The following is a 22,921-nucleotide window of genomic DNA, read 5'->3' as shown; positions in this document are numbered from 1 at the left end:
AATTTAGTGCAAGTCATGGCATCTGTCCTGGGCCTCTTGAGAGCAAAGGACAAACAACTACAACCAACATAAACTGATAAAATCCCATATCCCTGAATTATTGAAGTAAGTGATAAACATTCAGAGCTAGCACATTAAGGTATTCCAATAATCATACTCAGTTCTATTTGGTTTTCTATATACTATTTTTAATAGAGCATGCTTATTGAAAATGAAATATTAATCTGAAGATATTAAAACTAAAAACAGGATCAATCTGGCCACTCATGACAGAGCCTTTGGTATCTCTGAGATCCCATATACATATTCAAATTCATCTATGAATAAATCAATACTGACTTAGTCACCGATTTTACTTTAATGCTTTCTTCACAAGTTTCTCCCCAGATCTTATGGATATTCAGCATGACTACTTCACAATCAGCTAGTATATCTCCCCTGGCTGAGATTCTGAAAATGACAAAAGTATTGACTCCATTTGTAGAACCATTCAAGACATTTCAAGCCAACACCCCCCACCCCCCACCCCCAAAAAAAGACCACTTTAATAGTATTAAGAATTTTCCTCCAAGGTACAATCTCTTGAGAGATCAGTATGGCATTGGTATAACGAAAAGTTTAACTTGTATCTTAACTTTTTTTTTTTTTAGTGAGGCAGTTGGGGTTAAGTGACTTGCCCAGGGTCACACAGCTAGTAATTGTTAAGTGTCTGAGGCCGGATTTGAACTCAGGTACTCCTGACTCCAGGGCCGGTACTCTATCCACTGTACCACCTAGCTGTCCCTTAACTTTTAATTAGGTCTTTTGGGGTCCTACAGATTTATCCCTATGGTTCCTGATTGTTGTTGGTGCTGCTTTTCAGTAGTGTCTGACTCTACATGAACCCATTCTGTGTTTTTTGCGGGGGAGAAATGCTAGAGTAGTTTTTCATTTCCTTCTCTGACTCACTTTACAGGTCAGAAACTAAGGCAAACAGGGATAACTGACTTGCCCAGAGTCATAGAGCTAGTGAGTGTCTGAGGCTGGATTTGAATTCGGATTTTCCTGCCTCCAGGTCCAGCACTTTTTCCACTTTTCCAACTACCTGGTTCCTAATTAGTATGTTTCTAATCGCAGAATACAGGGGCACTAGGTGGTGTAGTGAATAAAGCGCCAGGCTGGAAGCTAGAGAGACCCATCTTCCTGAGTTCAAATCCAGCCTCAGACCCTGTGTGACCCTGGGCAAGCCACTTAAACCTGTTTGCTTCAGTTCCTCATCTGTATAATGAAATGGAGAAGGAAATGGCAAATCACCCTGGTATCTCTGTCAAGAAAACTCCAAATGTGGTCACAAAGAGTCAGACATGACTGAAACAAATGAACAACAACATATAGCAGAATATAGTTCTTTCATAACTTTCCGCTGTGAACATAAAGTTTCTAAAAATTGATGTGAAAATTTGTATGTGTAACTTGGGGAAAATTCTAAATAAATCAATAAAAATTTTTAAAAATGTACAGAGTAGCCTGGGTCTCTGATTTGGTAATGTACAAAATCTTGTAATTTTTTTTCATAATTTAAAATAGAATAGGATTGGATTTTTGACAAGGTCATAATAGGTAATGAAAGATAGAGAATCAGTAAGAGGTGAATAGAATCACTGAGTTATATACCAGCCCAATGTAGATTATGGAGCAAAAATTTGGGGTGCACAAAATCTTACTTTCTTTCACTGACACTCATGCAGGCAGCTGGTGCAGTGGATATAGATATGTGCCAGACCTGGATTAAGGAAGACTCCTCTTCCTGAGTTCAAATACAGCCTCAGACACTTATTAGCTATGTGACCTTGGGTAAGTCACTTTACCCTGTTTGCCTCAGTTTCTTATCTATAACATAATCTGGAGAAGGAAATGGCAAACCACTGCAGTATCTTTTCTATGAAAGCCCCAAATGGGGTCATGAAGAATGAGACAGAACTGAAAAAAATTACTGAACAATAATCACTGACACTCCACTATTCAGCAATTAGCTCAGAGGATTTTTCCAAATGGTAGAAGTTTCTCAGAATGAGAATTGGCAGATTGGGAGTAGCAGAGAGTTAGAGGTAAGAAAGATTCTAGGGTGGTACCTATTTGAGGTAGTTGATCATGGAGTCAAGACTATAGGGAGTTTAGTGAATTCATAATGAAAGGAAATTAGGGAGGAGAAGGAGGATTTGAGTAATTAGAAGTCACAATGAGGGCAAGGAACAACCTTAGTGGTAACGAGAAGTAGAAATGGAGAAAAAAAAAGAGCATTAGAAGCCAACAGTAGAGCAAGTTGTGGTCAGAAAATGAAGTTTAAGAGTTCAGGAACTTAGATGTGGTGTTCTATATAGTAAAGAGGAATACAGTATATAGAATCTTGCTGAAGCAAAGTAAAGTGAAAGGTTATTAGAGTGGCAGGATTCAAATCAACCCACCAGTATGCATATCTTGAAGTCGTTGGAGATGATGACAGATATAGAATGGAGAGAAAGACAATAGTATTAAAGTTACTGAATTGCTCAATGTCACAAGTGGTCATTATACTTACTTCTTCAGGAAATTTATGGATCCTCCAATCCAACCCTTTTATTTAATAGATTAGAAAATTCATAGTATAAAGGGGATTCCTCTTTAAATATGGGTTAGACTGGATGAATTCTGGTACTCCTTCCAGATTCTATGATTATCACATGTGATAGTAATTTACGAGAAAATAGTCAACAACAAGGAAGGAGCAACATTTACATAATCAGATAGTATGTATTTATTGGGAGAAAAGGTTATTGAGGGAGGTTTGAGCAGAGCATGTGTAATGACTTCAATGAATACATATTAGTGGAATTATCTCAAAAGGGTTCCATTCTGTTTTCTAAAGTTCTTATACCTAACCCTAGTTAGAAAGAGACATGTTAGATTTTAAGCTAGAATTTTAAATTTATTATAATTAGCAACAGGCAGGGAAAGAGCTTTTTTTTTTAAAAAAAGGACTTGAGCTGGAACTCAGGCTTCTCACAGTTGGGAGGGACCCTAGAGATGACGAAGTTCCATTTTACAGATGAGAAGACTGAGGTTCATAGAAGTGAAGTGACTTGGTTAGGCTTGCACAACTAGTGAATGGAATAATAACTAGAACTCAGGTGTCCTAACTGTTGAGTCAGTGCTCTTTACCTTATATCATGTTACCTATATCATGTCAACATTATCAAAAATACTGTGATGGCTAATTTGTTCTTGTTATTAAACTCCGTCCTGTAGTGCCTTCAACTTTAGGGTAGGTTTTGAAGAATTCTGTACAGATATTGGAAGAAACAATTATGTTTAGTCATTTTAAAGTATCCAGGAAAAATGGCATGGATGCCTTCTTTAAAAAGGCAGATAAACAAATGGAAGAATGATTTCCTCAGAGGGAAGAGATCTGTCTGATTTAGGAGAAAAAGCAGCATCCTGGAATTTTACAGCAATCCATTTTAAGAAGGGGAGTTAAGAACTACAGGACAGAGATAATAGGAAGGGGTTTAGCATTCTGGAAAAATGATGTTTAATTAAGAGGTTTTAAGGAAGCAATTAGCACCTTCTCAAAAATAGCTGAGAGCAGTCTGGGCCAGGAGGTGAGAAAAGGCCTCAGATGTTAGAGGTATAGGGAAAGCAAATATTTGGATAAGTAGAGTTTAAAAAGGCAACAATAATATCAATAAAATAATGGCTAACATTTATATAGTATATTAAGATTGCAGCTAGGTGGCTCAGTGGATACAGTGCTGGGCCTGGAATCAGGAAGATTAGGGTTGCTGCCTTCAAATTCTGCCTAAGACACTTATTAGCTATGCGACTTTGGACAAGTCACTTAGTCTTGTTTGTCTCTGTTTCCTATATATGAAATGCGGGACTGGAGAAGGGAATGACAAACTACTCTGGTATCTTTGCCAAGAAATCTCCAAAGTGGGTCAGAAAGAGTCAGATACGACTGAAAGGACTGAACATCAACAACATTAAGATTAGCAAGGTATGTTATGTATATTATCTCACTTAGTTGTCATGATAACCATGTGAAGTAAATGCTATTGTCAAACCCACTTTGCAGGGTAAACTGAGGAAACTGGCTGAGAGAGATTACATGACCTTCAAAGGATCAGAGAACTAATAAGTATCAAAGGCAAGTTTTGAATTCAGGTTGTTCCTGGCTCCAAGTCAGTAGTTTATGCTAATAGTGAAATAATATACTCTTCTTTTTGTCTGAAAACTGATGAGGAAACTCTCTCCACCAAAACAGATTAACAACTGTGCTGAAAGTCAGAGTCAGCCAATTTCCAGAGACACTGACAGGTTAAGGGCCCTGCCCAGGGTCTCACAGCCAACATAGGCAATAGACTGCCCTGGATCCCAGGTTTTCCTAATTGAGAAGCTGACTCTCTATTCACCACATCATGCTGCTTCTACAATTTATATTTAGGATTTTGAAATTGTTTTTAATTTTGCTCCAATTCAGGTGTTATAATATTGTCTATGTAAGTATATTAGGCATTTAGATAATGTGTTAGATAATCTAACTGGCTTGAAGTTCAGCAGAGCTATGGTTTTTTAATTCTGCCTCAGAACTTTAATAGCTGTGGGACACTAATCAAATCACTTAGCCTCTTTCTTTCCTCATCTGAAAGATGGTTTCCAATAACAACATCTATTTTACAGGGTTGTGAGGATAAAATGAGATAATATGTAAATAACTTTGCAAACCATAAAGCTCTCTACATAAATATTAGCTATTTAAGTAGAAAGCTAAGCCCTAATAAATTTGCAGTAAGTAAAGAGGGGGAAAGAAAACATTTTTAAAGAAAAAAAACACAGGTGGGAAGATAATTGTGTTGAAAAACACCTGACTGAACTCTATCTTTTGGTCTATGAGATCAAATGAGATTAATATATGTAAACTGCTTGCAAACTTCAAAACAATGTTGGATATTATCATTGTCATTAAAAAATGAGGCAGTGTGGGCAGCTAGGTGGCACAGTGGATAAAGCACCAGCCCTGGATTCAGTAGTGCCTGAGTTCAAATCTGGCCTCAGACACTTGACACTTACTAGCTGTGTGACCCCTGGGCAAGTTACTTAACCCCACTGACCCCACCAAAAAAAACCAAACTGTATGGAGCAGCTAGGTGGCACAGTGGATAAAGCACCAGCCCTGGATTCAGGAGGACCCGAGTTCAAATCCGGCCTCAGACACTTAACACTTGACACTAGCTGTGTGACCCTGGGCAAGTCACTTAAACCCAATTGCCTTACACGTACACAAAACGAGGCAGTGTTAGAAAAACATGAGACTTAGAAAAAGTAACCCTGATCAAAATCCTGGCCTTGACACTTCATAGCTGTGTGAACTTGTGACAGTCATGGCTTATTTTCCTTACTTATAAACAGATTTTTTAAAAATTGTACCCTCGGGGGCAGCTAGGTGGCGCAGTGGATAAAGCACCGGCTGGATTCAGGAGTACCTGGTTCAAATTCTGCCTCAGACACTGACACTTACTAGCTGTGTGACCCTGGGCAAGTCACTTAACCCCCATTGCCCCGCAAAAAAAAAAAATTGTACCCTCATGTTCTTGTTATGAGGAAAATACTTTGTAAATTCGAAAAGGATACACACCTGGTGACAGGGGGACAATATGAAGACCTAGTTGGCCTACAAAATTAATTCATCTCAGTATGGCAGCCCAATGTCATAATAATAAGTAATAAGTAATGCTTAGTAATGCTATCAACTTCTAAATTCCTTAAAAGTACCAAGTCTCCTTAGAACTATACACAAGAGCCCCCTTCTTCCTCTAATCTTCCTCCTGTCTTTGAATACATTTCCTTAAGCATCAATATTTGAGTGAAATTTTTAAAAAAATCCTTCAATTTTATGATTGTTCTGCTTTATTTGATTTGCACTGATATTAAAACAAACTTTCCCATTATTTTTCTTACAAAATGAATTTCTAGAGCACAATCATAGCTGATATAATAATGCCTTGTATTTATATAGTGCTTTAAGGTTTGCAAAATGCCTTACATTTTCATATGATTGTAACAACCCTGGGGGTAGGTGCTGTTATTATCCCCATCTTATAGATGAAGAAACTGAGTCTGAGGGTAGTTAAGTGACTTTCCTGGGTCACAGAGGTAAGTAAATTTCTGAGGCAAGATTCAGACAAGCTCTTCTTAACTCCAAGCCCATTAATCTATCCACATTGCCACTTAGCTGCCTAAAATGAGGCTCAGAAACATTAAATGAATTGCCCATGGTCACAAAGCTGCAAAGTATCAGAAGTGAGACTTGAAACTAGATATTCGTAAGTACAACTCTCTATGCACTGTTATACTGCCTCTCATTACGTATGTATAGTGCTATTCTGTGTATAAAATAAATTCAGAGCATTTCTTGAAGTTAATATAGTGAGTTTCTAAGGGTAACTAAGGGTGAAAAAAATCATTATTTAAATCCTGCTATGTAATAGATCAAAATAAAATAAATCAGAGCATTTTCTTGAAGTTAATATAGTGGAGTTTCTAAGGGTAACTAAGGGTGAAAAAAATCATTATTTAAATCCTGCTATGTAATAGATCAAAATGGAAACAAGCAACCAAAGATAATCAAATATTAGTGCTGAAAGAGACTAGTTATATGCCCCTTCTTTGATTTTAGAGTTGAACAGGCCCAGAGATGTCAAATCACACACAATAAATGACAGAGCTACAATTTGAACAAGTCTTTTGGCTCCCAGTACAACATTCTCTCCCCTCCAATAGAAAATATTCTAAAAATCAATTTTCACATATGAAAAAAATCCATCTACCAAATCTTTAATCTAATCCAATAAAGACTACTTTGACATATTATGAACAGATTTGAGTTTGGATATAAATCCCATAACATGTATTAAATTATTCTTTTGTTTTCATTTTCATTTTTTTGTGGGGCAATGAGGTTTAAGTGACTTGCCCAGGGTCACACAGCTAGTAAGTGTAAGCGTCTGAGGCTGGATTTGAACTCAAGTCCTTCTGAACCCAGGGCCGGTGCTTTTTCCACTGCACCACCTAGCTGCCACTATATTAAATTATTCTTGAGAGAAATAGATGAATCTGTAAATAATGGCACATAGCAAAAACGTCCAAAGCATTCTTATAATGGCAGTATGAATAAGTCTAGATAGATCTGTAATTATCTAATAAGCATTATTATTATCTAATAAGCACTATAATTTTAGGAATCTCTACTCACACAAGCTACTCAGTGATTCATACATAAAAGCAACATGTTTTTAAAAGAAAAAATGCACTTTAATGATTCTTTTCATAAAATCATGATTAGCTTAATTTATTTTAGGCAAAAGCACTCCTAATTGCAAGTCTGTTCTAAATGTCCTTTCCAGCACTAAAGCAACCAATTCTAAGGTCACAATGGTAACCAGGATTCAAATCCAGAGTGAAGGGTGAGATGAGGATGAAAGGAAAGTTGAGAAAGAGGGAAGTCTCAGGAAAGATGGAAAGATACCAAGTTGGTTGCCAGAGAAAGAAATGCCATAGTTCAGACTTAGGAGTAGAACAAGTATGAGAATTAACAGGGTTTAAAGGATGGCAGAACTCAATTATATCAACATATCTACACAGCCTTGGGTCCCAGAACAGACCCAATACTCCACATCTCTTTCTTCATCCATCCAGGTTACTTTGTAATACTTTGCAACCATGTGTGTACCCAGCCTTCCCCACTCCACCTTGCTCTGGGCACAAACATCAATACTACCCTCATTTGTGGAAACAGAATGCCCATTGACTAGATGCAGGATCCAGCTTACCATCCCTGTGACTCTTCCTACCTGGCCACCACACCACTATGTATGTTATCTCCTTCCCTTAGAATATAAGCTCCTCTCAGAACCAGAAGAACATTGTACACAGTATCATCAACATTGAGTGTTGACCTACTGTGATGGACTATATTCTTCTCACCAATGCAATGATACAGAAGAGTTCCAGGGAACTCATGATAGAAGAGGATCTCCAAATCCAAGAAAAAAAAAGAACTGTGGAGTATAGATGCTGATTGAACCATACTATTTCTTTTCTTTTGGGTGCTGTTGTTTTTTTTTTTTCCCTATTTTGAAGTTTTGCATTACTGCCCTGATTTTTTCTCTTATAACAGGATTAATGCAGAAATGGGATTAATGTTATTATGGATATATATGTGTATATATATATATGTATATGTATATAGATATAACCTATATCAGATTACCTGCTGTCTAGGGGAGGGGGGAGGGAGAGGAGGGAGGGAGAAAATCTGAAATTGTAAAGCTTGTATAAACAAAAGTTGAGAACTATCTTTACATGTAACGGAAAAAATAAAATACCTTTTATGTAAAAAAAAAAAATATATATATATATATACTCCTCAAGGGCAAGGATAGTCTCATTTTTGTAAATGTATCAGCACAGTATCTCTACAGAATTTATAGAATTTCCCTTGAAAGATGCTCTTCTAGTTGGTGAGTTTTTAATCTTTCTCCCTGCCAGCTATCCCTTATAATAATAACAAAAATTTAGATTGGACTTTAAGATTTACAAAGCCTTGTACTTGGAAGTTTTCAGAAGAAAAAAAACAAAGTGATTTATCATATAAAATGCTCTAAATTACTATTGATTAGAGAAATGCAAATTAAAACAATTCTGAGGCATCATATCATACTTAACAGGTTGGCTAACATGACAGAAAAGGGAAATGATAAATGTTGGAGGAAATGTGGAAAAATTGGGATGCTAATGCATTGTCTGTAGATTTGGAAATTGGTCCAACCATTCTAGAGAAGAATTTGGAATTACGCCCAGAAGGCCATAAAACTGGGTATACCCTTTGACACAGCAATTATAATATATACTAGGTTTGTATCCCAAAGATTTGAAAGAAAAGGTAATAGGACCTATATGTACAAAAACTATTTATAGCAATTCTTTTTGTGGTAGTAAAGCATTAAAAATTGAGGGGATGCCAATCAATTGGGGAATGGCTGAACAAGTTGTGGTACATGAAAGTGGTGGAATACTATTGTGCTATAAGAAATGATGAGCAGGGTAGTTTTGGGAAAAAAAAAACTGGGAAGATATGATTATATGAACTGATACAAAGTGAACAGAACCAGAAGAACACTGTACTCAGTAACAGCAATATTTTAAACATGTTCAATTGTTTAATACTTAGTTATTCTGATCAAGACAATAATCTAAGACGTAAAAATGCCTATACTTAACATTTTCCTCATGGACTCCTCAACTTCTACCCTATCCCTTCCAACACCAACATATGAGAGAAATAATACAAGTATGACATCCATTTTACATATTGGGAAAGCTAAAGTTAAGAATAATTAAATGATTAGATTCACACTGCTAGTAAGTGTCACATGTAGGATTCATACAGAGGTTTCTTCTAACTATAAGTTCAATGCTATTATTCTCCATTATGTGCATCTCAATTTATCCCACCTGGGCTCCCCTTTTGTAGTTTCTTTAGAATAAATGCATATTGAAGCTGGAAGGGATCTTGGAGATTATCTGCTACTAGATGATGTCCAAGGTTCCTTCTAGTTCTATTTTTTTTTGTGGGTCAGTAAGGGTTAAGTGACTTGCCCAAGGTCACACAGCTAGTAAGTGTTAAGTGTCTGAGGCTGGATTTGAACTCAAGTCCTCCTAAATCCAGGGCCAGTGCTTTATCCACTGCACCATGTAGCTGCCCCCACCCAGTTCTAAAGCAATGATCTTATGACCTAGTGAGTTAGCCCAAGGCTCTCATTCTAAAGTTGAAGAAATTGAGAACCAGGGTGATGAAATTACTTGTTCAATGACACTGTGCTAGTGAATTGTAAAGCCAGGACTAGAATTCAGAATTTTAATTCCTAGGCTTGTGTTTGTCCCACTACCCAGCACACTACTCCATCTTTTCTCACATAGAAGAAGGTTGAAAGGGGAAGCCATATTAACAGTGATTGCTAAATCTGTCATGTTAATTTTATTCAAAATTATTTCACAGCATCATAGGATTTTGACTTGAAAGAGACTTAAAACCCAAGCAGTGTCTAGTGCAAGACCAGATCCATGTCTTTCCCAGAAATTTGACCATGTTGCATTTTTCACAATTATTCTCTCTTCCATCCTCAGAATTGTTTTTTTCTACCACTTCTCATTTCTCAGAATGCCTTACTGTCATAAGTCAAACACTACATTACTGTATTCCATCACACTACATACTCTATTGACATGAAATTGCTAGGGGAAAAAGAAATAGCATTAGTTTCAAGTAGATTTATTCATGGCATAACCGATTCCCTTCTTTACAAAAAAAATGACCCATAGTAAAGTAATTGATCAGGTATCTAAAAGTAATAGTCATATGAATTCAACATGTAAAAAACTATTGGAACATTGATATCAAGGAGGAAATATAACATAGCAAAAAAAGCACTGTACTTGAACATGAATCCTGAATTTGAAACTCAATGAATGTAGATGGAGTTAAGCCATGAGGTTTATTCGGGCTCTAGTTTCCTCAACTGTAAAATGGTTTTATATGCAATTAGATTGTAGTTTTAGGGAGATTCAACTAGATGATTTCTACAGTCTCTTTCAGCTTTAAATTCTATAATCCAATTTGGATCTTTGTACAATTAATCTACCTTCAACATTCAGCAGACATTTTTAAGTGCCTATGTACAAAGCACTGTGCTAGGCACAGGAGAAATTTTTAAAAAGTAGTATTTTCCCTCAAAGAAGTTTCATTATAGACAGAAAAATAATTTAAATAGTTAAGTGAACAAGAGAACAATTGGGTTATTAAACGAATCACTTGAGATAATGCATATAAGACATTTTGTACTCTGCTACTCACTATCTGTATGACCTTGGAGAAGTCACATAGAGTTTCAATTTCCTTACGGGTAAAATGAAAGGGTTAGATTCAATGATCTCTGAAGTACCATCCAACTCTCAATCTATGAACCTATGATTTATAAATGTTAGGAGAAAGGGCATTAGATAATCAAAAACAATTTAGCTGAATACTAAATGACATGTAGGATTTCAATATTAGAATATTAGAAGGGCATTCCAGATATAGGGAATGAAATAAGCAAAGCAATGTGTGTGTGGGTATAGATAGTAGGGACCCTGTTTGTGAAGTGGTTGAGTTGACCAATATGTAGGCCATAGATAACATAAAAAAATAATCATTTGTGCTAAGGTTATAAAGGTAGGCTAGAACCATACTGTGGAGGTTATTTAGTTAGAAGGTTGTCGAAATAAAAAGATAAGCAGAAATCTAGACCTCAATCAGATTCATGGGGAAAAAAAAAAGAAAAGAAGCAACAGATGCCAAGACTATAGGAAAGGAGAATTCAAGTATTTGACAATTACCTGGATGTTGGGGTTAAGAGGGATTCAGAACTGGTGCAGTGTAACTGACATAATCTATTAGCAGATGATATGAAGAGATTTTCTCTATATCAGATATGGTGTCACAGTAATGCATGTAAGTTCAAAACTGCTATTAAAAACTATCTGATAAATGACTGTCATACTCATTGGCACAGACTCAAAAGCAAGAACAAGTAAAGACTTTAGATGAATGGATTACACATTTTATGTGGGAACAATTTACATTAAATATATAAAAACTCAACTGAAATGATCTCTTAAGATTCAGAAATGAACTTAGCTGAATAAGCTACCAAATGTCCAGGTCAAGAAGTCATAATAATTTATAATCAGATAGTTTTTAAATTTTATTTTAAATTTAAGTCTTCTTGACTTCATTCATCTATTCCAGTACTCTGTTCTTTATAGCAAGGATGTCAAATTCAATTAGAAATGGATTCCCATTGTCTATCTATTGACTCAGAAAATGACAAATTGGCATTACCCAAGTTGTATTGCTTTATTTATTTATTTATTTTGTTGAACATTTCCCAATTACATTTTAATCTTCTTCTAACTGCATGGCTGGGTAGGTCATCTGTAGCCCTGTTTGACACTTCTGCTCTACTGGACCTAGCAAATTGACCCATTAAAATCTGATTCTGTCCCTCAGCTCCTTGGAATAGCTAGTGTATATTTTACAAAGGACTCTGGATGTAGTTTGAAGGTAATAAAACTTTTTATGGGACTGGCTTTGAATGGCTATAGAAAAAAAATATATTCAACTAGAGGAAAGGTCAGATAAAAGGGGAATTAAAAGAAAAGAACATTTTCCCAGTTAGCTACCTAAAATATGGCTCTTACCTATTCTGTACCCAGGTTGATACATATTCTATCACTAACATAATAAATAACGATATCTATAATCTTAATGAAAAAGCCTCAAAATCCATAATCACTATGGACTTGACAATTAAAAACATCATTACCTAAAAGGGTCATTAATTCAGCCTGGTCTCTCCTAATAGTTACCTCAGAGGAATTTTAATAATGCTGCAATATCCATAAAAGCAAATACTTCAGACACAAAGACTTAGAAGGAACCATTTACTGTTAAAAATACTCCCTTTCTGAAGAAAATACTACTCTTTTACTATTCCAGTTAATTAAAAATCAATAGAGGGATCACAAAGTAGATAACTAGCTAGAAATAACTACCCAAAGAGGCATAAGTGGAGGGGTTGGGAGGGTCAAAGAACCCAGTACATTCCTTAAATACTTCTCAGTCTTAAAGAAACAATAAATAATTTAGTACAATTCAATCAGTGGCTGAAGATCTTACATTATCATAAGCAGTCTTTCCCTTTTGAACAATATTTAGCTTTCCATGTAGCATTAGCAGTTTAACATGCCCTTCAAAGTACTCAGAAATTCTAAAGTACACTTTCCCAAAGAATACAAGAATTTTTAAAAAATCTTAAAAGAGGTTTGACATTAAAAAATAGCTTATGTGCTGCTAGGGATGGTGAGCAAGAGAGGAAGACAAAAGGTTGCCCCATCACATGTACTGTATCATACAAAAAGATTCTAAGCGTATTAATTTGAGAACGCACCAGACAATTTCAAAAAATGGGCAAAATTAAGCATCTTGCCAGAATGTCTTCACACCTACCAGGCTGTAAGCTTCCTAAGGGGAAAGATGTTATATTCCACAGTGTGATTAAAAAAAAAAGATGCCACCTTTCATTCTGCATTTGGCCAATCCTCTTATTTAGTTGTAATCCGACTCTCTACTTCATCATGCAAATAGTTCTTGAGGTAGGATCCTTATTGAACTATTTATTTATGTGGGAGACATAGCAGACCAAGAAGACATGAAAAGGGGGAGGTCACAGAGTCATAAAGCTTGAAAGGATCTTAAAAACTCAACTAGTGCTTCTAGTTATGTTAATGGAAAAGAAGAGAGAAATTAAGACATTTTCAGTCACCAAATTTTATGGTTCCCAATTGGGACAAGAGGCAAATAAATGCTTCCATTATTTTTCTTGATGAGGAACACCTTTGGTTATCTGAATGTAAACCAATAGTATTTTTTTCACATATTCTAGGTCTTCTTCCATATGGGCCATAGTCTTCCCTCACTCCCTCTGTACTTTGCTTTAAAATTCTCAGGTACCTCACAGGGTGTTGGTGAGGATCAGAGAACATATAAATAAAAGAGACCTTAGAGATCATCAAATCCAACTGTTTTATTTCACAAATCAGGACTCTGAAGCCTGGATGAAGTTAGAGATAGAATTTGAATACAAATCCTTTACCTCAAAATCTGTTGCTCTTTCTTCCTTGCCATGATGCTTCTCAAGTGAAATGATATGTCAGTTTTGTAAGGGTAGTATAAGGCTTATAATAAGAATTATTATTATTACCCTGCACTTTATCTAACCACTTCTAGAGCACAAGATGATGTTTATTTTAGGATGTTACGTTCATCTTTTTTGTTTGTTTGTTTTTTAGTGAGGCAGTTGGTGTTAAGTGACTTGCCCAGGGTCACACAGCTAGTAAGTGTTAAGTGTCTGAGGCCGGATTTGAACTCAGGTACTCCTGACTCCAGGGCCGGTGCTCTAACCAGTGTGCCACCTAGCTGCCCATGTTACCTCATCTAAAGAATAATTCTACTTCTATGAAGAAGAGTTATTCTCACCCAAACCCTTCCCTCAAACTTTCAATAGCTGTATATCTGAAGAAAAAAGGCTAAGTGACATGTGTAAGATGGAGCACCACTTCAATCAGCACTCTAAAGCATTATGACAACCACAATGCATCATCTAGACCAGCAGTATTCACATAATCCCTGGTGGCAATTCATGCACCCTTTTTAGTGTTTCAGGACTGAAGGGATTACTAAATCAAGCTTCCTGAGTATTATAATTCTTTATGAAAAAGAAATGTAACCGGGCAGTTGCTACATAACAAACCATTACTCATATATAATTATCTAAGATATTAAATTCTTAATAAAATATTAAAACATTTGGATTTCTTTTTGCTCCAAGGATTAACCTGTACAGTATGATGTATTTGAGCAAAAACATGCAACAAAAAAGAAGTTTCTTTGTATGTTTGATGGCATGTTTTGGAAATTATAACAAACTGTTTTTTTTCTATAAACAAGATGAATTTTACAAATCTACCATTAGTAGAGTATGCACTAAGAGGAGGTGGTTCCTAATTTTGTTGTGTGTCATTATACACTTTGGAAGTCTGATGAAGCCTGTGTACCTCCTCTCAGAATGATGTTTTTAAAAGCATAAATTAAAATGTCATTTTACGAGGGAACCTGATTATATTGACAAATAGCTATTAAATATATTTTTTTAATTATTGAAGTGGGGGCAGAGAGGTGGGTTAGTGGATAAAGTACTGGCCTTGGATTCAGGAGGACCTGAGTTCAAATCCAACTTCAGACACTTGACTAGCTGTGTGACCCTGGGCAAGTCACTTAACCCTCATTGTCCCTGCCAAAAAAAAATTATTGAAATATTTAACATTTATGGACCCAAAGTTAAGAACCTTGGACTTGGAGGGTTTTCCCCTTCAATAATAACTGCTATAGATGCATTGAGACACATATTTTGACCAATGGCAAAAAAAAAAAAAAAGAGACGACTGGCCTTTGTGACCCTGGAAAAGAGTCAACTAACTGAAACATATGGAGATCAAATGCATGTGCTTGGCCTCACTAACCCCACATTCTAACCAACTGAGCTAATGGCTAACAAAATTTGGCCAGCAGCAAGCATCCAGAATTAGAACAAAATATTGGTGTGGATTTTAGTGAGCACTCAAGAAACATTTAGAATCATTAATAAAGTACACATACTTTAAACAACACAATCTATCTCCAAATTTCTTGTCATATTTTCTATGCTTAAGCCAAACCAAAGTATCCTGAATCCCAATTTCATGCTGCCCACTCTTGCTTTTGTACAATCATGCACAATACCTTGCAAACTATGCACAACACTTCATTCCTAACCTGCATATTTACCCCTTAAAACTTTTTTGTTTCTTTCTTCAAGGTCCAAAGTGTTACTGTACTTCCTCCTTTTGAAACCTTTCCCTTTGGTAGAATGTAAGCTCCATGAAGTCAGGAATAACATTTTTTAAAAAAATTTATTTCATTTTTTATGGGGCAATGAGGGTTAAGTGACTTGCCCAGGGTCATACAGCTAGTAAGTGTCAAGTGTCTAATCGAAGGCCGCATTTGAACTCAGGTCTTCCTGAATCCAGGGCCAGTGCTCTATCCACTGTGCCATCTGGCTGCCCCAAGAATAACATTTAAGAAAGCCTTTCTTCTCCCATTTTATAACAGTGTTTGGCACATAGTCGATGTTTAAATAGCTTCACTGAACTAAATTGAAAAGGGGATTTTACAAATAATCAGAAGGGTAAGAAGGAAGAGGTTTGGGTCCTGATATTAGCTAAGTCACTGACTTTATAATTGCCCTCAGGAAAATATTTTTCTCTCTCAATTTTAAAATGATCTGATTCCATTTGACCACAACCACTTTTTTGTTTTTTGTTTTTGCAGGGCAATTAGGGTTAAGTGACTTGCCCAGGGTCATACAGCTAGTAATTGTCAAATATCTGAAGTTGGATTTGAACTCAGGTCCTCCTGAATCCAGAGCCAGTGCTTTATCCACTGTGCCACCTAGCTGCCCCCTTCATTTTTGTTTTTGTTTTTTGTTTTTACCACAACCACTTTTTAAGATATTTTGTTATAATTAATGAGTTATCTATACAGAGTTTTAAGTTAAAGGAGAGATTATCAAAATTAGGGGATATTATTAATAACATACTAATTTTTTTTAAAAAAAATTAAACAATATAAAGGAAAAAAATCCTTTCTCTGATTTCTTCCCTTTCCCAAGTATAACATCCTCTACTGGAAGTTTGCACTGGGGTTGGGAGGGAGGGAACAGCTAAGTGGCACAGTGGATAGAGCACTGGCCCTGGTTTCAGGAGGACCTGAGTTCAAATCCATCCTCAGACACTTGACAATTACTAGCTGTGTGACCCTGGGCAAGTCACTGAACCCTCATTGACCCACAAAAGGAAAAAGAAAAAAAAAAGTCTGCACTCATGTGCATTCTAATTTATAGTATGGTTCATCATAGATCTGTCCCTTCCTCCCTACTATACTGAGATTTTCAGGATATGAAGTACCTCATTTTCTCCTTTAAAACGAATAATAATGACATTTGTAGGCATTTTAAGTTACTATAAATTTCTTTCTTCATTGCAATCCTATGAGCCAAATAGTACTAGTCATTTTATCCCCATCATACATATGAGAAAAAAAGGATTAATGAAGTTACATCAATTGTCCCAGATCACACAGTTAATAGGTGTCAAAGTCAAAACATGAACCCAAGTCTCCCAATTTCTGAATTGGACTTTTTCTACTACTCCATGTTGCCTTGTTCTATCACATGCTATGACTTATATGCAATAGGTGCTTAACCACTATCTGCTGAAATCAATTTCCATAATGTTAATAAATACATTATACAAGAACTAAACTATCACCAGCTGATTGTTTCTTGAACCAAGAATTTCTTAAAATGATCTTATATTTGTCAGGTCAGACAGAAATAGTTTTTCATTCTACAGCATCCAGTATACTGTTTGTACCATTCATCTGACACATTATAGAGCATTTTTTTTTTTTTGAGACTGTCTATTCTGAATAGACTACATACTTCTGGGAGGCAACGACCAGTAGCCTAGAATTCCTTTTAAACTTTCGCATTACTCAGCACAATACCTTGCAAAGAATTAAAATGTTAGATTTTTTTTTGTGTGTGTGTGGGGGGGGGGGCAATGGGGGTTAAGTGACTTGCCCAGGGTCACACAGCTAGTATGTGTCAAGCGTCTGAGGCCGGATTTGAGCTCAGGTACTCCTAAATCCAGGGCCAGTGCTTTATCCACTGCGCCACTAGCTGCCCCCAAATGATAGATATTTAATGAAAAAGATTAGAATATACTGAAGAATATTTCTTTAAACTGCTCTTAGATAAACTTTTTCTTAGATTTTCTCTTTACACTGTAGATTTTGAAAACTCTCCACTAGTAGGGGCCCTGTTTTGTCTGTATCACTTATCATCTCTCTCTCTCTCTCTCTCTCTCTCTCTCTTCCTCTCTCTCTCTCTCTCTCTCTCTCTCTCTCACACACACACACAACACACACACACACACACACACACACCTGAATCCAATGCCTTATAACTAGGAGGAGGGCAATATATGTTCATTGAATATGATAAGAAGACTAAACGACCTAAGTTTTTATTGTTATATGAATTTCAGTCAGGGGATATGAAACTTGAAATCACTGAACTGCTTTTTATTAAATAAAGTTAGTCCCTCACAGAGAACACTGGATGGTCACAAATAGATAAGGGGAAGGGAAAGGGAAAGGACAAAGAGAAGGGGAAGCAGTAGAGAAAGAAGGAAAGAAACACTAGTGCCAGAGAAAGGTCATATAACCACCTCTCCCCACCCCCATCCTCCATCTAAGAAGTAGAATGCCTGAGACACATTTTCTGGGCATATAGCCAAACCTAAACTAGTCAGCCTCACTAAGTATCAGTGCCCCATTTGCATGTGATGATCCATGTGTAGGTAACTTGTTATTGTACCCATTAACTGAGTTAAGAACAGACAGAGGCTGCAGGACGTTACAATTCTCCACAAAGTCAATGTGTCTAAGTGCTGCTTAAAGAGAGCATTTCTATCAAAGAAGTAGATAGCATCATGCTAATATCCCAAACCTGTTATTACAAATGAGAATGAGATGTCAAGGTGTGTACCCAAATGTACATCACATGTAATATAAAAATTTGGCCTACCATTGTTCTTTTCTTATGGGTAAATGCTACTGCTGTTTCAGCATTATGGGGAAGCTTATTGCATCAGGATCAAATATCAGACTACAACTAATCAATGGAAATGTTTTTAAAATTCTGCTTACCAGGATTTCTAGGAAAATGAATCATAGCTTATGACTTAGAAATCATGAATTAGAGTTGATGATAGGAATGTTTCTAGTTACAATTCTATAGTACTTTTTTCTTTGTATTTAAACCAATAACTTTAATAAAAATATTTTATATGAACAGCATCCAAAATTAAAAGATAAATCTATTTGGAAGGAGGGGAAAGAACTAAGGGAAGAATATTGTTTAAAAGAGAGCAGATGCATGCTTAAGGTAGTACAATAAAAATATTTAAGAGAGACAATGTAATTCAGTGGGAAGATCACAGAATTTGGAGTCATAAAAGTGGGGTTCCAATCCTACCCCTGTCATCTAATACCTGCATAACCAGGCAGTTCACTTAATCTGGATTTCTTCATTTGTAAAAAGAATTGAACTAGAGGTCCTCTGAGATCCTTTCCAGTGCCAACTCTATGATCCTCTAAGAACTGGGATCCAATGAGGAAACATATATAAGGTGCCAAGCAAAGCTTAAGCACTATATAAATGCTAAGTAGTATAAGTAACTAAAATTCTTTAAAAAATTTTAATATACTGTACTCAGTTTGTCTTTATTCTGCTGAAAAAGATTAAAGAAAACCAATTTTCATGGTAAAATGCATGCAAAGGAGGTAAAATTTATTTAAAGGCTTCTTTTAAAGCCACATGAATAGTAACCACGATGCGCATTTAATATTTCAATATCTCAGCCTTAATCCTTTAACCTCTCTTTATGTTTTTAACTAATGCCAAAATCTCTCTCCATTTAAATAATGCTTCTGGGAGGAAGATCCGTGGAAAGTAAAGCAAAAACTGTTTTCAACGGGAAGTTTATCCATTATAAAAATAATAAAACATCATTTCCTTGATGAAGGAATAATTGATTTATAGAAGGCTAACCAGCCTTTTGAATTTCAATTGTTTTTATGTAGATAACGAATAACCTTTTCAGCGTTCCTTTTGCATTTCCCAAGAGAGTACCAAGTATATAGAAGCTGTATGTCCTAACTTTCCAGATGAGAAATGTAAAAGAAATAAACAAATAAATACCCTTCTTAACATGGATACTGAAAATGCATCTAAACCCATTCCATATTAAGCAACTCTTTCACTGAGTGGCCTTTATATCTCTATTCTTTCCTCTCCATGACTTGAAAGCCTTGCACTAAACAGAGATACTCAACAGGCAAGGGTTGGAATCTAAATGCAAAGAGTTGCTTGTACTCCTCTTCCTCAGTTTCTAGAGACATCTCAAACGCCTGCCCCGGCTTCCCCCACCCCCATCCCGCCTTCTCCACCGCCTAACTTCTTCACCATAATGAACGTAGAGAAACAGGATAGGAAAGAGACTAACAGGTGAAGGAAAACGGGGAGGGAAGCGACAGTACATAAGGGAGAGGCTGGCAACAGCTAGCCATCACCCCACCCAGTCAGTACCAGACGAGCAGGGGAAGAAAAGAAAAGGCACTTACTTGCTAGCATGCCTGTGTGTTGTTATGTCCACCACCTCCACCTGATTGAGTGTGACCCGTGGAGAGGTCCCGGTTTCCTTAACTCCTTCCTCCTCTGCCCTTTTGCCTCGCTGCTTCCTCTTATTCTCTTGCTTTCTTTTTCCGCGCTCCTGTTGCTCAGCAGGCTCCCGAGGCGGAGAGCAGCTCTCGCCAGCTGCTGACACCCCAACCCACGGGAGCACCTGCGCACCGTTGGGCTCCTCTGAATTGGAAACACAAACAGCAGCAGAGCTCTGGACCAGGGAGAGCAGCTTCCGAGGCCTCTGAGCCACGCCTTCTCAGGCGCGCCCTGGTGCTTGTAAGACCCCGCCCTCCTGAGACCAGCCACTGGCTTTTCTCTTCTCCTCCTCCTCCACTTCATCCTCCACCTCCTTCTCCTCCTCCACCCTTCCAAGTCTCTCTCGCCACGCACAGATGCACCCACGCACACACACTCTGGAGCCCCCTCCCTCTCCTGGCTGGCTCTCTGGGCGGTGGCCGGGAGAATGCTGTTGCAGCAGCAGCAGCATCCACTCTGCCCTGCGGCATAAGAAAAGGGAAGGATGCAGGGAGCTGGACCTCTGCTTCTTCAGTCACCCGAATCCTCCTCCCCCCGCCCCCGCCCCTCACCCCAAGTAATCTGCAACTATAGTGGGCGGAAGAGTCTTTCCTTCCCAGCAGAATCTGTTCTTATTCCCAGAAACTATTGAGCTACTTGGTACAGATTCATGTCGAGGCGAGGCAGAAGAGATACCCAGAGGCCAGTGCGAGGAAAAGATCTTGGAAGAGTATGGAGAAGGACTTGAAGGGGTATTTGTGAAAATGGGCTGTTTGCTTGGTGCCAGAGATGAATGTAGTGTCTGGGATCCAGAAACATCTTTCTTCTCCTACGTGTTGGATGAGGTGGTGAAGGCACTAGGGGAAACCTGTTGTCAGGACTAGTGGCACTATGAGGATGGAATACAGGTGTTGGGAAGGCCATTCATTTGGCTTGTACTTCAAGCTAGCTTGCTTTTAAATGCTGAAAAATCGTGGACACTTAGAGGAAACCAATAGGATATTTGTTTTTTCGTTAGAATTTAAACTATTGAAGGACATGAGAATAAAAGAGCAAAAATAGGAGGTAGACTTTCACCTAGAAGGTTCTCAGAAGTCCTTCTAGTCCAACTCCCTCATCGTATAGGTGAAGAAACGGAGAACCAGAGGAATAAAGTGATTGACAGGAGGTATCATAAGATAGAGTCCGAGTATGGATTTACCCTAGGTCCAACTCTCCTTCCACTGAACAGTACCACTGTGACATTGCATGGACTGTAGATTTTCCTTTGAGAACAAATTATACAGAAGTGGGCTGGGGAAACCCTTTGTTAAATTTATCTCCTGTATTATTTCTCATGTTTGGTTCTCCTTTGTGTTTTCCTTAATTTTTTTAAGGGAGGGGCCTCAAAAACGGGTTTCTCTGGCTCTTTGAAAACCCCTGCCTATTGTTTATGCTACCTCTGAGGGGATTGTATTTTCTTTTTAGTAAAGCTAGAGTTGCTCAGATTTCCGGGCTAGAAAGAACATATTTGAAAAGGGAAAGTGGCAAAGAGACATTCATTCCAATATTACATTGGGCAATGGTCCCACCAATATTTCATCCATCTTTTTGCAGCCCCAGTATTCTGGAGTGGGATGGTGAGAAAGACGGGCACACTTAAGAGGAAACCAATGGGACATCTGATTTCTTCCCAGAAGATTTTAAATTATAGAAGGTAGCAAGCATGAAGATAAAAGAGAAAAACATAGTTGGACTATCTTTTCTAAAACCAGGGGACATTTTTGTATACCATATATTAGAATAACTATTTAAGGGGAAAAATAACTCATGAGATGGAGATTAAGAGGAGGCCAATTTGCATCTTCAGATCATATACCATAGCAAATCATTTCAGTTTATAGATATTTGTGATCCATAGGAAAAGATACCTGTGGTTCTCATATTGACAGTTTTAAAATGAAATGTTATCTATATTTTACTGTATTTTTATTTATTTTATTAAATATTTCCCAGTTATAGTTTAATATGGTTACAGATACACTTACAAGTATTGTACTGCAAGCAGCCAAGGGGCAGCATGTTTGAGGAACTTCATTCCATGTTTGAATAGCTGTACTTTTGTTTTGTGGGGTTTTTTTTGTGTGTTTTTTTTTTAAGTGAGGCAATTGGGGTTAAGTGACTTGCCCAGAGTCACACAGCTAGTAAGTGTTAAGTGTCTGAGGCCGGATTCGAACTCAGGTCCTCCCGACTCCAGAGCCCTGCTCTATCCACTGCGCCATCTAGCTGCCCAGTTGTTGTTTTTTTTGCACGGCAATAAGGGTTAAGTGACTTGCCCAGGGTCACACAACTAGTAAATGTCAAATGTCTGAAGCTGTTTTTGAACTTAGGTCCTCCTGAATCCAGGGCCAGTGCTTTATCCACTGCACCACCTAGCTGCCCCATATAGCTATACTTTTGAGAAAATTATTCCTTATGATGACCTGAAATCTGCCTCCCCATAATTTCCCTACATTAATTCTATTCTACTAGCTATTTGATAGCGTTTTCCAAATGATAGTCCTTTGAATACTTCATGATTTTCATGTTTCCATTAAACTTTCACTTTTCAGGCTAACCATGCCTAGTTCCTTGTATGCCATGGTATCCAAGCCCCTGAATTATCCATCTTTGTGCTTCTCAATGCTCAGTCTAAAAATTTCCTTTAAAAAAATTCCTACATTATGCCAGATGTTATCTACTCAGAACACAGTACAGTAGGATTATTGCCTCTCTTGCCTTATACTCTATTCTTCTTTCTATTGAAATAGAATAAAATACTAATAGGTCTTTTGGCTACCATAATTGGATGCAGACTCCTACCTTTATTGAATTTATAATCCACTAGAATTTTGGGTCCATTTTTA

The 22,921-nt window shown here is 37.2% G+C and overlaps 1 protein-coding gene across 1 annotated transcript in view; it reads right to left on the bottom strand.

The window, feature by feature from the left end:
* The window catches only part of LOC122751493 (sodium channel protein type 9 subunit alpha), a 211,277-nt gene extending 191,038 nt beyond the window's left edge, over positions 1-20,239 (bottom strand). The window contains exon 1 of the mRNA XM_043998561.1: positions 19,961-20,239. The gene's annotated coding sequence lies outside the window, so the exon portion shown is untranslated. The remainder of the gene's footprint in view (positions 1-19,960) is intronic.
* Positions 20,240-22,921: the final 2,682 nt, after the last annotated feature.

This window comes from Dromiciops gliroides, chromosome 3 (genome assembly GCF_019393635.1).
Source record: "Dromiciops gliroides isolate mDroGli1 chromosome 3, mDroGli1.pri, whole genome shotgun sequence".
NCBI lineage: Eukaryota > Metazoa > Chordata > Mammalia > Microbiotheria > Microbiotheriidae > Dromiciops > Dromiciops gliroides.
The sequence above is the reverse complement of the archived record's forward strand: the minus strand, read 5'-3'. Positions and strand labels throughout refer to the sequence as shown.